Source organism: Benincasa hispida, chromosome 3, assembly GCF_027475165.1.
Source record: "Benincasa hispida cultivar pf3 chromosome 3, pf3_genome.v1.1, whole genome shotgun sequence".
Lineage (NCBI taxonomy): Eukaryota > Viridiplantae > Streptophyta > Magnoliopsida > Cucurbitales > Cucurbitaceae > Benincasa > Benincasa hispida.
Window position 1 is genome coordinate 71,678,840 of NC_143480.1, and position 18,204 is coordinate 71,697,043.

The 18,204-nt window shown below is 32.5% G+C and overlaps 1 long non-coding RNA gene across 1 annotated transcript; it reads left to right on the forward strand.

Annotated features, from left to right (window-relative positions):
* The first annotated feature begins 1,961 nt into the window (after positions 1–1,961).
* LOC120072989 (uncharacterized) lies at positions 1,962–16,436 on the forward strand. The gene is made up of 4 exons (XR_005480650.2): positions 1,962–2,183; positions 2,322–2,437; positions 2,662–2,725; positions 3,418–16,436. It is a non-coding gene; the product is annotated as an uncharacterized LOC120072989 (long non-coding RNA).
* Positions 16,437–18,204: the final 1,768 nt, after the last annotated feature.

Consider the following 18,204-nt stretch of genomic DNA (forward strand, 5'->3'; position numbering starts at 1 on the left):
AAAGTGAGTCATGTCATGTTGAGTTTCATAGGGTGTGGCCTTTTTTAATAAAAAAATAAATAAAAATAAAAATAAAAAGACATGGACTGGACCAGGATTTTGACTTGCAAAATCAAGAGATATTGTAAGAAATGTCTAAAACGGAGGTGTCATTTTGTAAAAAGTTTATCTTAAAATTTCTTTCAAATATATCTTAACTTTTGAATTGCTCTATATTCGTTTGATTTTTTCTTCTCCAATTACCTTCTAACTAACCAATATCCCAATTTTGCACGCTAGTTTTTCTTGGTGGTTTACAATTTTTTTTAAAAAACTTCTTATCTGTCAAAGTTCTTTTAAGATTTCTTACCCTTTAAAATTTTATATTTTTATTTTGAGAAATTACGTAAAAATGGCGAATACATTTTAAGAAACCAAAATCATGATTTTAATTTTTTTTTAATTGCAGGTGTGTCAATCACATAAAAATTAGATAGCAATCAAATTTTCAGGCGAAATTTTTTTGACATGTTTACAAAAAAAAAAAAGCAAAATTTCCTCTCATTCATCTTCCACCATCTCGCTCTTCAATGGTGTTGGTGTTGCATTCTCCTAAAATTGGCAATAGGCATTCTCAAACGGGATCAAAGTCGAAGAAATATATCCCATGTATCACTCCATGTGGCAATCAAACGGCTGGTTGATGTTCATGTTTCTGAAAAATTGGCTATGTTTAAGTTGGAGGATGGGCAGATGGTCAGATTTGAGCGATGGTGACAATGTTAGGAAGAAGACACATCTCACAAAACCTTGGTTTATGTCAAATAATATTTGTATCGTCATTAAATTTTACAACATCTCATTTATGTATGGTAACAAAACACATTAACCTGTGTATTTGTAGGAAATGAGGTAGGTTCATAGGTTTGAGGGTTGTGGGATGACATTGTAATTAAGTAGGGTGGAAATGGGTGTCATATATCCCTTATTTACTAGAAGTATGAATGATTATTTATTTTATCTTGTACAGACCTTGTATTTGTGACTATATTATTATGATATGAAGTTATCATTTGTATTGGTATATATTTTTTTTTTAATAAAGTTTATTTTTCATTTTTAAATTGATTTTGCTTGTATTTGTTCGTAGAGGATGTACTTGTGAGCACACGGGGGCTTTCATAGAGACATTTTTCACTTTTATACGGTATTTTATATATATATATATATATAATTTACTTGTGTAACTAAATGCTTCAATCGATTTTTTCATTAAATCTTCTTATTTTCGATTATTTTGAATTTTTGGATTAGATTATGATTCTTATATTCACAAAAAATTGAATTTTTGGATTAGATTTGGCTTATTTTTTAATAAAGGAAAATGAGTCAATTTATTTACAAATATAGTAAAATATTAGTGTCTATAAATCTGTCGCAGTCTATATACCGAGTAATAGAAGTCTATTGCAGACTATCACCAATAGACGATGACATTTTACTATACTTGAAAATATTTTCAACAATTTTACTATTTAAAACAATGATGTAAATCCTAGATTTTGAATTTCTCAATGTCTATGCTTGAGAATTTATAATGTTATTTATTGTCTTAAACGCATATTAAGGGGAATCAATTGAGTATGGAACTCAAAGGGAAAAACTAAATTGGTGAATAATGGGAGAATAAAAGGGAATTTTGGAGATGTTTTAAGTAACCCAACAGCTATGAGTTTCGTTGATATTATTTATTTAAGGAAAATTTGCCAAGGTTGTAATAGAGAAAAATAATAAATTAGAGTGACATTTTGTTAGAAAGAGATTTAAATGGAGAATTTGGAAAGTTAAGAAATCAAGTTGGAAGGGGATTTAAAAGGAATTAATTTTTTTTTTTTATGGCAAAGAATTAAAAAGGTGACTAAATAATTTGGGGGAAATTCCGTCAAGTTATTTTAATTGGAAGTGGAAGTAGAGGTGATGGAACAATATGGCAGCAGCTGTCATGGGATTTAATTAATTAATTTTTTTTTTCAAAAAAAGGCGGTAGTATAAAAATTGGAGAGGAACTGATCGGTGCTCTAAAATTTGTTGTGCCATTTCTTATTTTCTTTGATTACATCACAAACGAGAAAAAAGAAGGTTGAAAGATTTTGCTAAAATTCAGAAGCTAAACTGGTTGATTAAGGAGATTCTGAGCAATTGAGGTAATATTAGAGCTTAATTTTCAAGGGTTAAGTAGTTAAAGGATAGATCTAGAGAATTATGCAAGAAATTTGAAGGAATTTGGTTTAGAAATTGATGAATTAAGGGCTGAAAGCTATAAATGTTGTTGTCACGTGCAGGGGTATACCCGTGGAGAATTTAAAGAATTTCTCTCAAACCAGTCGAGCAATTGAAAAATTTTCTTCATGAAAGTTGAAGAGGGAATTTTATGGGCTGATGAAGGAGAAGGAATTTGGTAAGGCCATGATTTTGAAGAAAACAGAACGCTGTGCAGTTTTTTTTTTTTTTTGAAAACCAGAGGACTTCAGGTTTTATGCAAATTCATGGACTTATAGGCTACTTCGAACTTAAGTTGATTCTGTCGTTCCTCTAAAGCTTTTTAAAAGTTATTTGATGTTTTATTGGCCGAAAACGTCAAATTTAGAGAAATTTTCTTCAACTTTTTCGCCGGAAAAACAGGGGACCCAGGAGTGTTTGACCGATTCCAGGAGATTCAGGGCGATTGGAGGCTCTAAACTTTGGGGTAAGATAGTTAGATGATGGGTAAGAGGTTTATATAATATAATTCGAGTGGTTATGGCTGAAATGAGAGAATTTGGACATCGGAAGTCTCACTGGAAAGCTCACCGAAATTGGAAGAAATTATGAGTTGGAGGTTGAAGATGACCCCTGTCTGTCATCTTTTGTCCGTGATTAAAAGATGGAAATCAAATTTTTTTGGTAATTAAGGTGTTCTTAAGCATAATTAGTGGCCCAATTTGTATTAATATGATAGCTTAAACATGAAATCAGAAGAAATTGGAATTTTAAGTTGATTAAGGAGTTTGTTTATAAAGTAAACCCTAATTAGGGTTAATGAAAAAATTAGGTAAAATTGGACAAGATTAAGGTTAATCAAGATGTTCCTAAGCTTAAATTAAGTCCTCATAGATATCAATTAGATGCTCTGACCTTGGGATTGAATTGATTTGGAATCATAAATTAATTTGAAGGTAATTTGAGGATTAAAGTATAAGGTAAAATTCTAAATTGGACTAAATTAGGGTTTTAGAGAAGTCTAAGTAAAGTTAGGATATTTTAAGGATTGTTTCGGGGTTAAGGAAATTATGGTTGAATGACAAGTTGTTGATGCACTATTTAGACTAAATAATCATCTATTATTTGTATTGAATAATCATCTAAAGGATAACTATAAGTTAATAATGTTATTTTCAGGCCAAGTTCAATTAGGAGAGGCTTATATACCTAAAGGATGGAGTTGGAAATTGTGAGTGACAAGTTTTTATAAATGGTTTTTAGTGCATAGTCAATTTAACATGTTTTTTTATACCATGATTTACTCAACACATACTTTGAATATATGTTGATCACATGATCCATAATTTTAAAGACTGAAATTTTATACGTGAAATTGACATTTTCAATAAGCTTATGCCCATATTATGAAATATGTTGAATTTCTACAAAGAAATTTATAAGCATGATTAATGTTTATAAGGCACTATGTAATGACATGTAGCTTTGAAGTTCAATCATTTTATCATTGAGTATGTTGTTTTATGTTTATAGAATGTTTTAATAATTTGTGCCTTGTACAAAAGCCATACTCCAAATGTTGGTACTGAAGGTATGGTAAGGTACCCAGATTTCCAGTTATGCTAGGGATCCCTTGATACCAAAGGATATTGTTAGGTAGTCAGGATCCTATTTAGTTCTATGTGCACGTATGATCTATGTTATCGACATTGACGAGATCGAGCAAAACAGCTCTATCTCAACTAAGGATATTAGGAATTGAGCAAAAGAGGTTCCCCTCATGTTCAGACAGAGGAGTAGAGGTGCTTTACAAAAAAATGATGATGAGTTTTATTCGAAGGTTTTTTATGTACTATAATTCCATGTTGAGCATTTGTAAGCTCATTCTTTCAAATGTTTTCTCTCCCTAGGTAGTGGCCGACGCCTCGAGGCCTAGTATGAAGGAACCTTGTTAGGATTTTTTAGCAAAAGCGGATTGTCCTAATTTTCTCAGATTTCACAGAATGAAAGTTTTCCAGAAAAAAAATATTCATTTAATTACATAATTACAGCACGTTGGAAAAACAAACAGAAGAGGATGAATTTGGGTTTAGAACCTTACTTTTGAAGAATCCAATCTTCACGTTAAATTCTCTTAAAAAAGGGCACCACCACAATGGCTACCACATTATTCTTAGGGATGAGAACCCATGAGGAGTGCGTTCTGGCTATTTTTTATTTTGAGAGGGAAGGGATTTTCTTAGTAGAGAGGAGGAGGAGGAAGGATTGAGATCACAACACTCTCTATGTTTTTTTTTTTAGGAAGAAGAAGACTGAAGCCCCTTCCTCCGCTCCTGCACGTTGTGGAGAGAAAAAGGGGAGGGAGTTACAACTCCCTCCCTAAAACTATTTTTTTTAAGAAATAAAATTAGTAAAATTAATTTCAATAATAAACCTTAATATATATATTAAACGATATGTTATATCAAATATAACATATAACCTATAGTTTAATATTGTATCCAATACAATATAATTTATAGTTAATTCTCTTAACAACGATATTTAATATAAATCCCATTTATATTAAATTCAATTATATGAACCCAATTCACATAAATTCAAATATTTTAATTTCTCTAAAAAAAAGTACTTTATATTATGATGTATCAAATACATTATAGTAATTATATCATATATAGTTAAATTTTAATTAGTTATATCATATATAATTAATTCTCTCAATTAATTTAAACAGTTCAAATGAATCCAAAAACTGATTCTCTTAAAATCTCGTTGAGCTATCGAGGGGACCCCATGGACTTGTAGCTTGAAGCTCCAACAGTACTGAATAATTAATTAAACTCTTTAATTAAATTATTCACCATTCGTTAAAATGTCATGCACTTCACTAAAGATCGACAGCTGCACTCTTCGCACTATAGATATATTTCCATGTCCATTAGATACAACCAAACAGTATAATGACCCTTCACAAATTGCTCATAAGTACAGCTACGCCAAAATTACCGTTTTACCCCTTTAGTTACATCTAACTCCTTAAGTATCACTGCTTTCTCTAATGAACAATAAATCATAGTCCAATCGGACTAGGAGAAGGTGTGGCGCCACATTGTTCAAGCCCCGCAGCTCTTAAGGGAGCAATTTATCTACTTGCCCCGACATTGGGGAATAAGTGAATTCCCCCTTATGTAGTTGTTTTTCCAATTCCCCAATCAGACGAATCCCCAAAATGGTAGGCTTATTGAGTTGGTGATCTGGCCACTCTCACCCATGCAAATCAAAGAACTGCCCTCATGACCAAGAGCTCACAACTCACTTAGTATTCAGATCATGTTACCTATAGTCATCTTGGTGAAATGTAAGTCCCTATTATGAATGACGTTATAATAAGACTAAACATTTCGTGGTTCGGTCTTATATAAACTCCTTTGTATAGAATATCCTTGCTCACATGTTTCCACATGAATGATCAGGATCTGATCATTTGTAGCACTTTACAACAATTATAACATCTACAAAACATGTCATACTCGTAGTTTCACAAGGATAAGGTATCTAGTTTTATTCATCTACTATAGACCATTTAGGTTATCACTTAAACATGATCCAATTGTATGTCTCTACATGCATGATTAAGTTACAAGATAACCTTGAATGTTAATTTATTGGTTTGTGGTTAATGCAACTAATTTTGAAATAAAACATCATATATTTTATTACATAAATAAAATGTTTGTACAATGTCATTACAAACTATAGAACTCTACGAGATTTAGGATATCAACCCCAACAATATCCTACTTGATCTAAAGCTAGTGGAGTGTACAATGTAAAAGTCAAACTAAAATAAAAAGTAGACAAACAATAAACTAGAGCACATCATGCCCAATACAAATATCCCACTTGCTCTACTCTAAACGTGGCCTATCCCATAAATCCATACTCTGCAGGTGACCTTCAAACATCTTAGTCGTGAGGCCATTTGTAAATGGATAAAGCATTTTACTCCCAAGCTATCTACGTGATGATCATGTCCTTTCGATGCTCAATCTCTCGGATGAAATGATACTTCTACTCTATGTGTTTCCCGTGCTTGTAACTTCTAGGCTCTCGAGAATTAGCCATAGAACCATTATTATCACAATAAAGTGGGATGGGTTTTGATATGTTTGGAACGACTTTCAGATCAGTCAAGAATTTCCTGAGTGAAGCAACTTTCTTAACAGCTTCACAAGTTGCTACATACTCGACCTCCATAGTGGAGTCAGCAATGCTCCCTTACTTGGTGCTCCTCCAAACTACTGCCCATCCGTTAAGAGTGAACACTGATTCTAATGTAGATTTTCTAGAATCCTTACCAGTTTAAAAATGAGAGTCTATGTATCCTGTAAGGATCAGATCCTTAGAACCATACACAAGCATGTAGTCCCCCATTCTCCGTAGATACTTGAGGATATTCTTAACGGTGGTCCAGTGATCTTATCCTGGATTAGACTGATATCTACTGACTATCCCCACCACATAGAAGATGTCAGGTTGAGTACATAACAGTGCATACATTAGGCTGTCAACAGCTGATGCATAGGGGATCCATCTCCTTTCCTTAACTTCTTAAGGTGTCTTAGGACACTGTTCCTTAGACAATATTACTCCATGCCTGAAAGGTAGTAATCCCCTCTCTTGGAGTTCTGCAACGAATACTTGAGAAGCATCTTGTCAATATATGATGCTTGAAACAGAGCTAGCATTTTATTCTTTCGATCTCTAAAGATTTGAATTCCTAGAACAAACTGAGCCTCTCCCAAATCTTTCATTTGGAATTAGGTCACTAACCAGTTATTAACTTTAGACAGTAGACCTACATCATTCCCAATGAGTAGGATATCGTCTACATATAATACTAGAAAAGTTACTAACCTATTGATGATCTTCTTGTATACACAAGACTCATCAACATTTTGATAAAAGCCATAAAATCTGATCACAGTATCAAACCTTATGTTTCAAGATCGAGAAGCTTATTTTAGACCATAAATGGATCGATTAAGCCTATAAACTTTATGCTCTTGACCTTGAGTTATGAATCCTTTGAGTTGCTCTATATAAATGGTCTCTTCAAGATTGCCATTCAGAAAGGCAGTCATGACGTCCATTTTCCAAATCTCATAGTCATAATATGAGCCAATGGATAGGAGAATTCAGCATGGCAACAGGTGAGAAAGTCTCCTCATAGTCAACTCTCTCAACTTCGGTATAACCCTTTGCCACTAGTCTAGCCTTGAAGGTTTGCACCTTCCTATTAGCACTCGTTGTCTCTTGTAGATCTATTTGCAACCTATAGTTTTAACCCCATTAGGTAGATCTACGAGATTCCAAACCAAATTAAAGTACATCGACTACATTTTTAGATCCATAGCTTTGATCCATTCATCTTTGTCAACATCCTCCATTGCTTTTTGTAGGACAATGGATCCTCAACATCTCCATCAGCTACCATAGCTAGGATTTCTGTTAAACTCATGTAACGGACAGGTGGGTTCACAACCCTTTCATTGCATCGAGGCTCCCTCAACATTTGAGGTGGATTTGACATACTAGATGATCCAACTTTAAAAAATCTTGTTGAGGTGTTGGGTTCTTCGATAACTCTTGTTGAAGGTTTAGTAGATTCCTTGGAAAGTTCATTAAACATAGCCTTACTGCGGGGCTTGTGCTCCCATATATGGTGTTCTTCTAGAAAAGCAACATTTGTTGATACAAACACTTTATTTTCCATAGGGTCGAAAAAGAAACCCTCTTTTGTTCCTTTGGGGTAGCCAACAAATAGGCACAATTTTGAATAAGTTTCCAGTTTTTTAGGATTTGCCTCAAGCACATGTGCTGAGCAACACCAGATTTTGAAATGACGTAAACCAGCTTTACGACCATTCCATAATTCCAAATGTGTTTTGATAACGCTCTTAGATAAAACACAGTTCAGAATGTACGCTGCAGTCTATACTGCAAAACCCCAAAAAGAATCAGGTAAGAAAGCGTAACTCATCATAGACCAAACCATGTTTAACAAGGTTCGATTTCTTCTTTCTGATACACCATTCTATTGAGGTGTACCAAATTCTAAGAGTTGGGACACAATTCCATGCTCTATCAAATAGTTATAGAATATTAGATCCAAAAACTCTCCACCTCGATCAGATCAAAATGTCTTAATTGTTCTATTCATTGTATTTTCATCTTCAACCTTGAATTATTTAAACTTTTCAAAAGATTCAGACTTATGTTACATTAAATAAACATACCCATATCTTGAATAATAATCAGTAAACGTGATGATTTAAAACCTTCCCTTGTTTAGACATTCATCGGACCACAGAAGTCTAAATGTACTAGCTCTAGAGGTTCTTTGGCACTGTGATATTTTCCAGTAAAAAGGTTTTTTAGTCATTTTGCCTTCAAGGCATGACTCACATACTGGCAAAGAATTTTCTTCTAACTCGCTTAGAAGTCTATTCTTCACTAATCTCTCAATCCTATTGAGATTGATGTGTCCTAATCTCAAGTGTCAAAGTTGGAAATTTTCTTTAGGAGAAATTTTAAGTCTTTTATGTTGAGTTACCACAGCTTTAAACATTTCAGTGTTATAGAAGGCTTTAGTTGCTAACGGTCTTAGCACATATAAATTATTTTCCAGTTCAGCGGAACAAATATTGACACCATTCTTAGAAATAAACACTTTATTTACAAAGAAGTTTATACAATATGATTGTTCAAGTAAACACTTTACATAAATTAAGTTCATCTTCAAACTAGGAACTACATATACATTTTCTAACAAAATATATCTATTCTGTAAAGTTGACTGAAGACCTCTCACTGACACAACCGAGACAACATGCCCTGTTCCAACCCGCATCTTCACCTCCCTAGCTTTTAATTGCCACTAGGAACTAATTCTCTAAAATGAAGAATAAACGTGGTTAGTAGCTTTCGAATCAATTATCCAGACCGAATCATCATTCTCCACTAAACAGGTTTTCAAAATAAGCAAATAATATTCACCTTACTTGACTTTCTTCTTTTCCGCCAAGTATTTGAGACAGTTTCTCTTCCAATGTCTCTCCTGGCTGCAATGGAAATAGATTCCCTTCGCAACCTTGGCTTTCTTGCCCTTTTGGGCAGCAGCTGGTGGGTTAGATTTCTTTTTTCCACCTTTCTTCATATTCCACTTTTTGGTGCCAGAAGAAGAAGGCACATATTTTGTTCCAGAGGTTGAACCTCTGTAGAATTTGTTAGAGGACGAAGAAACATTTGTTTTATCCTTCTGTTCCTTGGTTTTCATCAAGGACTGGAAGGTCTATAGCTCGTTGAGCAAGATGGTCAGGTTGTAGTCAATCCTGATCATAAAAGCATTACTACGGAATTGTAGGAAACTTTTAGGTAAAGATTCTAGAATGAAGCTAACCTGAATGACTTCATCCATGACGAACCTATTCATCTCCACCACGTTGAAGGGGACCATCATGTTGAGAACATGTTCTCGAACAGATGCCCCTTCTTGTATATGAGCATTGAAGATGTGAAGAGCATTAAAGATGTGAAGAGCATTGTTAGGTTTTTAGGATGTATATTTTCTATGTTAATTTCCCCAAAATTGTATTGATTATTTGCTTTAAATGCTAATTTTGTAGGTAAAACAGTCCTCGAGACGTTTAGGAGTCATTACAAGAAAATCGGGCCAAAAAGGATAAAAAAAATGACCAAGAAAATCAATAAATTGAAGAGAATCGAGTAATTACCGAAATGTCATCTAGTATAATTGAGTGCCATCAAGTATTTAGCAGAATACCATCGAGTACAATCGAGTAAAGCTGTTGAGTAACCAAGCATCGAGTATATGGCAGCCATCGAGTAAATTGTCATCAAGTAAAAAAAGCCATCGAGTAAATACCCAAAATGCCATCGAGTAAGGCTGTCGAGTCATTGAGTAAATACTAAAAGGTTCGTCAAGTGAATGCTACCGAGTAATCGAGCATCAAGTATCGAGTTAAGATAGAACACTCACTTTTTGCTGCAAAAACTCGATGCGTTGCAACGTTTCTCACAGCATTACAATGCTCTGGATTTTGACGTACTTCATTTTCGCCTACACGCGCCTTGTGCAACCAAGTGTCAGCCCAACGTTGCAACGTTAGTCCAACAACTTTTTTACGATTTAGCATTGCAATGCTAGAATTTTCATCGCGACGCTACCCTAGAACTATAAATAGTTTTCTTTCATTTTTATTAAAGAGGAAGAAGCACGATTTCAATAGAGGCTGGAATTTCTCTCTGTATCAATTAGTCTCTATGTTAATTTTGTTTTCTACCTAGGTTAGATTTTTATTTCTTTTTTATGTGTTCGATATAATGTCTAGCCAAGATCTCCAAGAGGCAATAGTAATTGCGTGTTGAATGGCTGACCAACCTAGGACGCACTAATTACTAGATTTGGAGAAAATTTGATTAACTAAGTAAGCTATCTTAACAATTAATCGACACAATTGAATCCTAGAACTTAATGCACGTGTTTTCTCTACTATATGATCGCTAAGGAACCCAATAGAGGTAAAAGCATGTAGAAGATTAGGGTTAGGGCTATCTTACCTTAATCGTTGATTAGGAAGCTTTATTAACTAGGTTATGCTAGTTGTCCGCCTTTGTAGAGATTAGTTTAATCTAGATTAAGTAAGTAGTTGCGTGCTTAATCCGATTGGGAATTAAATTTGTAGAATTCAATAATATGAATTGCAATGAATGTCTAACTTAGATTAGAAGCAAGATTGTTCTAAACTTGGTTACAACTATGCTTTTATCTTCTGATTTTTAGCATGTTTCTTGTCTTAATAAAAAAAACCCTGTTTTATAGCTTTCATATTTAAGCTTAGTTAAAGAAAGGATTAAATAACATTCCCTATTGATCGACCTCTTACTTCTATTTTAATTATGGGTTAGTTAGGTTGTTGTTCAAGCTTTATAAATATTATTTGTTTCAAGTTAGGTAGAATTAACGACACCTACTTAGCTCCGAACAAGCGTCGTGCCTGAGTTGTGCGGACGATTGTCCGAGCATTACCCCCAGGGACTCCATAATCTCATGGGCCGTGAGTATGGGCTCATACTTCTTGGCCAAGAGTTCAGAAAGACTTGCCAAGATGTATGCTTGGGCTTTCTTGTTTTCCCGTATCCCTCGCCCGTATGTTTCTCGAACATTTTGAGTAGCATTGAGAGCTGGAATGGGACGATAGTCCTCCATAAAGACAAAACAAAGGTCATCGATGATAAGGATTGTGTTGATCGTATTTTTCACGAAGTGTAATTTTCGCCTATTAGTTTGTCAACAACGAGTAATTTAGGGTTGCGGAAGTCATATTCAAATAAGTTTGCTGAAACCATACAAATTATTTATAATTAGTATAAATGCATTAAACCATCAAGACAACCAATCAATTTTTAGCAAAATAGTTTAATGTATCCTAAGTGACATCTATTTTGCAATGATGTTTCAGTGAGGCAAGACAAAAGTCACCTTAGGATGATCAGGTGCCCCTTCACTAAAATGAGACAATCTCAACTAATAGACAAAAAAACACCTTCTTACTGTAACTATCAGTCACCATTGTTCGGCCCAAAATTTGTTAAACTTGCTTAACAATTCTTATAAGTGTAACCTCTCATTTTAGGTCCTAGTATTTAGTCCCAATAAGCCAACTATAGGAAAAAACCAATTGGGACATGAAACTAAAGTAACCCTATCCATTGTTGGAGTTTGAATAAAGCACCATGCAAAAATTCCATCCTATAGGGGGACACTCAAGGTGCCATGAGGCTAGCATGAAACCTTACTTCCAACTAATGAGAGAGACCGAGGGCTATGTTGTCACACGTCCCACTCCCACTTACTATAAACACTCTCTCCATTCACCTTGATATTGATTTATACAAATGTCATCCGTTGGGGGACACTCAAGGTGCCTTGAGGTCGAATATAGATCTCACAGTGTGAACTTTTAGGGAGAAACGTGAAAATAAAAAATGAAGTATCATATACCCATTTTCCTCCTATTGAGTGTTTTACCTAGGGTTAATTAACCTAGAAAAATCCGGCTACTGATTTTAACTAAGTGAATGTTTAATTTTCCCGAAAACAACACTTGCCTTTGCATAGTTAAACAATTTTGATTAAGGTCTATTAAACTCTTTAACAAACTTTAATCAAACTTGCATGCTTGTAATAAATCTATCTAATTCACCTTTCCAAGTAAGTTTCCAGGTAAGGGTGTTACGTTTCCATCAACTTAAATATCTAGCCTAGACAAAACTCGCCTTAGACAAAAGTTCCCTTATAGATACATTTATTACAAAGTTAATCTTTTATTAAGAATAAATTTAATCATACTAAACCGATTAAAAGATTAAACTTAAATTTCTAATCTTATTAGAAATGTGATCTTAGGTCTATCTAAATCATGTTTTAAAACAATTTTAAAAAATAATTTTTACCTAAGTTTTGCATGCAACTCTGAATTATTGATTTTAATTTCTAATTTCATTTTGTTATAATAATTATAAAAAATGAAATAAATTAAAACCATACATTGCATGCTTTGGCATACTTAAGTAAATTATTTATAAATTATCTAAGGTAGTGTCATGCTTCATGCAATTTCATTTCATTACTAACATATATAATATCTATGTAGTAAGGTAATGAAACATATTATAGCATACATTCATACATTCATCAAACCATATATTATAACAATTATAATATAAATGATGCATGGATATGCTATTAATGCATGCATGCATATATTATAACATTTATATTATAATGATGCATGAGCATGCTATAAAATTAAATCATGCATCTAAAATCATAACATTTATAATATAATGCATGAAATTAAATGTATAACCTATAGTGGGATTTTATACTATATGACATACTATGACATATAATAATAAAATAAATCATACATCACATGTATAATTTTCTAGTGTATAAAAGCAATTAACGGAACGGGATTGGATACCTAAAAGGAAATTTAAAACTAACTATTACAATAAATATCCATCTGGTTCGAAATAGGTGAATCGGACCTTGAACTGCTCGAACCAGACCTGGAACTAGTCCAGATGAACCCAAAATCGCTCGAACTGGAGAAACCACAAACCGAACCAAACCAACAGACCATGAACCACGCTTGAATTGGAGTTGAACTGCGTGAAAACTCTGTCTCAAAGCGTCGCAACATCGTGCCCTAGCATCCCGATGCTACAAAGTTTTCCTTTGTTTGCCGCATTGCAGCGTCGTGATGCTAGGGTACAACGTCACGACACTACTATACATTCACCCACTGTATAGTTTCGAACATCTTCAAAACTTCACCATTTTTGGGTAGGAACCATCATGAATGACTCGAGGACAATCAATACAGACTCGATAGCGAATTATGCCCCAAAAACATGGGCCTTTACATAATCAAATTTGTAAATAAAAGAAAATCTAAGACATCTAATCCCAAAAACATCCATTAAATGCAAACCATTCAACACAGAATTCATCATACGAATAAACAAAATGAGATACCCACCAACATTGTAAAAAAAATTCTGAAAATTAGGAAAAATTGGGATCAAAATCTGGCTCTGATAACAATTGAAGGAACCTTGTTATGGTTCTTGAGCGGAAGCAGATTGTCCCAATTTTCCCAAATTTCACATAATGAAAATTTTACAGTAAAACAACAAAAAAAATATGCATTTAATTACATAATTACAACATATTGGAAAAAAAATAGAAGAGAATGGATTTGGGTTTAAAACTCTTACCTTTGAAGAATCCAATGTTCACAATAAATCCTCTTCGAAAAGGGCACCACCACAATGGCTACCACGGTATTCTCAAGGATGAAAACCCAGAAGGAGTGAGCTCTGGCTATTTTTTATTTTGAGAGAGAAGAGATTTTCTTAGTATAGAGGAGGGGGAGGAAGGATTGAGATCACAACATTCTCTATGTCTTTTTTTTTTTTTTTGGAAGAAAAAGATTAAAGCCCCTTCCTCCATTCCTGCACGTTGTGGAGAGAAAAAGGGAGAGGGAATTACAACTCCCTCCCTAAAACTGATTTTTCTTTTTTAAATAAAATTAATTTTAATAATAAGCCTTAATATATATATATATATGATAACTACTTTATCATACAATATATATTAAACTATATGTTATATGAAATATAACATATAACTTATAGTTTAATATTGTATTCAATACAATATAACCTATAGTTAATTCTCTCAACAACGGTATTTAATATAAATCCCATTTATATTAAATTTAATTATATGAATCCAATTCCCATAAATTAAAATATTTTAATTTCTCTAAAAAAAATACTTTTTATTATAATGTATCAAATACATTATAGTAATTATATTATATATAATTAAAATTTATATAATTATACCATATATAATTAATTTCAACCGTTCAAATTAATAAAAAAAACTGATTCTCATAAAATCCCATTGAGCTATCGAGGGGACCTTATGGACATGTAGCTTGAAGTTCCAACGGTACGTGAATAATTAATTAAACTCTTCAATTAAATTATTCAGCATTCGCGTTAACTGTCAAGCATTCTACTAAAAACCGACACCTGCACTCTTCACATTACAGGTATATTTCTATATCCATTGGATATAACCAATCAACAGTATAGTGACCCTTCACAAATTGCTCATAAGTACAGCTGCACCAAAATTACCATTTTTCCCCTATAGTTACATCAACTCTTTAAGTACCACTGATACCTCTAATGAACAATAAATCATAGTTCAAATATGACTAAACTCCTCTCGGGCCAGGAGAGGGTGTGGCACCACATTGTTCAAGCCCCAAAATTAGTCCTTAAGGGATTAATTTATCTACTTGCCCCGGCATTGGGGAATGAGTGAATTCCCTCTTTGTGTAGCTGTGTTTCCAACTCCCCAATCAGATGAATCTCCAAAATGGTAGGCTTATTAAGTCGGCAATCTGGCCACTCCCACCCATGCAAATCAAAGGACTACCCTCATGGGTAAAAATTCACAACTCAATCAGAATTCAGATCATGTTACCTATGGTTATCCTGGTAAAATACAAGTCTCTATTATGAACAATGTTATATAATAAGACTAAATATTTCGTGGTCCGGTCTTATACAAACTTTTTTGTATAGAATATCCCTGCTCATATGTCTCCACATAAATGACCAGGATGAGATCATTTGTAGTACTTTACAACAATTGTAACATCTACAAAGTGGGTCATACTCGTAGTATCACCAGGATAAGGTATCCAACCTTATCCATCCAGACCATTTAGGTTATCACTTAAACATGATCCAGCCGTATATCTCTACATACATGTTTAAGCTACAAGATAACCTTGGATGTTAGTTTATTGTTTTATGGTTAATGCAACTAATTGTGAAATAAAACATCATATATTTAATTACATAAATACAATGTTTGTACAATACAATTATAAACTATAGAACCCTACGAGATTTAGGATATTAACCCCAACATAGCAGTTCTGCCAGTCAATCACTACTCAAGGATCATAGAGGGCTTGAAGTTTAAGTGGTCCACTATGTCTTATTTAAACCCTAGTTTTTCCTGTACATGTCGTGGTAATTAAGGTAGAAATTTTGTTGAACTGTTGTTGTAAATAGGTTTGGTTTTTCTGAAACTGTTATATATGTTGAAGTTGATATTTTAATTAATAGTAATCTGTATACTTTGAGCTATTACTGAGATTGTGTGTTAAGTTCTAGAGAATTATAAACTGCTAATCAGGTTTAATATGTGCTAAAGACACAGGTTCACAGGAGTATGTTAGACAATTATTGTCCTAATAGGGTTGACATCTTCTGTCTTCATATCACTTCTAGATTAAAAAGATAGCGTGGAAGGGGATGTGACAATTTACACATTAGAGTTTGTACATAAATTTGGTGTAATTTATGTTGATTGTCTGGAAGGGTATATATGTCTATATTTTTAAATAATTACTATGTATTTTAATTTAGTATTTTACGTTTAGACATTTTTGGGATGAAAATTGTGTTTAGATATTTTTTAAAATAAAAAAATTGTCCAGTCGCCCCAAAAATCAATAGATATATTATATTACTACTCGGTTGGTTCGGTTAAGTTTATGATGGTTTTTTAAGCACAGTACCGCTGACCAAACCGAAACTTCCCTTTTTCTATGTTAGTGAAAAAAAAAAAAAAAAAAAAAAAAAAAAAAAAAAAAACACTTTATTTTGAAGAAAACAGGATCGAATTTTGTTAGTTGGTTCGGTACAATCTAGTTTGTTGGTTTAGACTGAATTTTGAATACCTCTACATAGTACCAAGCGTAAACACCCGATCTTATTTATATACTATAATCTCTTTAAGTTATTTTTTGAACATGAATTAACTCGTATGTCAACAATATATTGTTCAAGAATACATTTAACAATCTTGAATTTTTACTATGATGAACAATTTATTATTGCAAGTAAAATAAGTAAATAACTTACCAAATAACTCATTAATTACATGGATTTAGAACACAAATCCAATATATTGAAGATTATTTACTGTCGTTAATATCTTATATAATACCTTGACAGAAATAGTAAAAGAAATTTAGCCATTTATTGACAATGATTTTTTTTTTTTTTTTTTTTTAAGTGTAATTGATACTCTTTCTTTGATCATCAATTCAATGACAAAAAAAATAACCATAAAATATAGTTATGACAATTTTTTAAAATCGTGGAATCCCACATGTGTTGTTGACTGTTGTATTCTTAGAAAAATCTTCATAAAATCATTCGACCTAAATTTACTTCAAACCAAACACACTAAACTTCATAATTCTTAATTATTGACCAGTAACCGAAAGAGGAAGTACCACCCTACAAGTATAGATAATAAATATCAATTCCTCTATATTTTTCTCAATCATAGTTGCATATATATTTATTTTTAGAATTTCTCTTATTCGAATAATTTCCCATTATTTATGTACACCTTCAAGTGGACGTTACCATCACATTAAATATAGAGCGTAACAAAATAACAATACTGTCATAGATAGCGCTGAAAATTTGTCAACCATAAGTCTTTTCACTTTTGTTTAGTCAAAGGAAAAAAAAAGTGAAAGTGAAGAAAAAAAGTGGAGGAAAATGGTTGTGGACATAAATTTGGGCTGTCAGATCATAGTCCAACGAAATATGTGGACACAAATCTTTACCATCAAACTAATTTATATCCATCACCACATGTTAATTCCAATGATGGATTGAGGTGACCCACCTTGGATTAAAGTTAGGTGAAAGATTCATTTTTTTTTTAAATCTTACATAAAGGTGCATATCTTAAAATTGGCCATATCATATTCAAATTTTTGTAGACATCACGACGTATTCATTAATATTAATGAATATTTGACATAAGTAATAAGTTAGACACTTTTATTATATCATGAAAAAAAGTATGAAAAATAAAATATAAGTAATAAAATATTACTAATGTGAATATAATATAAATAATAAATATTTTAACTGATTAAAAAATAAAAAGTATTTATTTATTAATTTAAATAATTTTTTGAACTTTTGGTTTTTATTATTTTTTTCAAAAATTTTCATCAACATTGATATTTTGTTGATATTTCTATCCGTTTTCGTGAAATTGAGACCTTAACATCTTTATCGACATCGATATTTTTTTAACAAGACATCGAAATTTTAAGTTTTGGTTAAATTGATCATAACTTAAATATGATTAAATATAAATTTAGTTTTCATACTTTGTGATGAGTTCTTTTTTAGTTTTTGTACTTTAAAATATTTAATTTAATCACTTTCAATTAACCATAAAATATT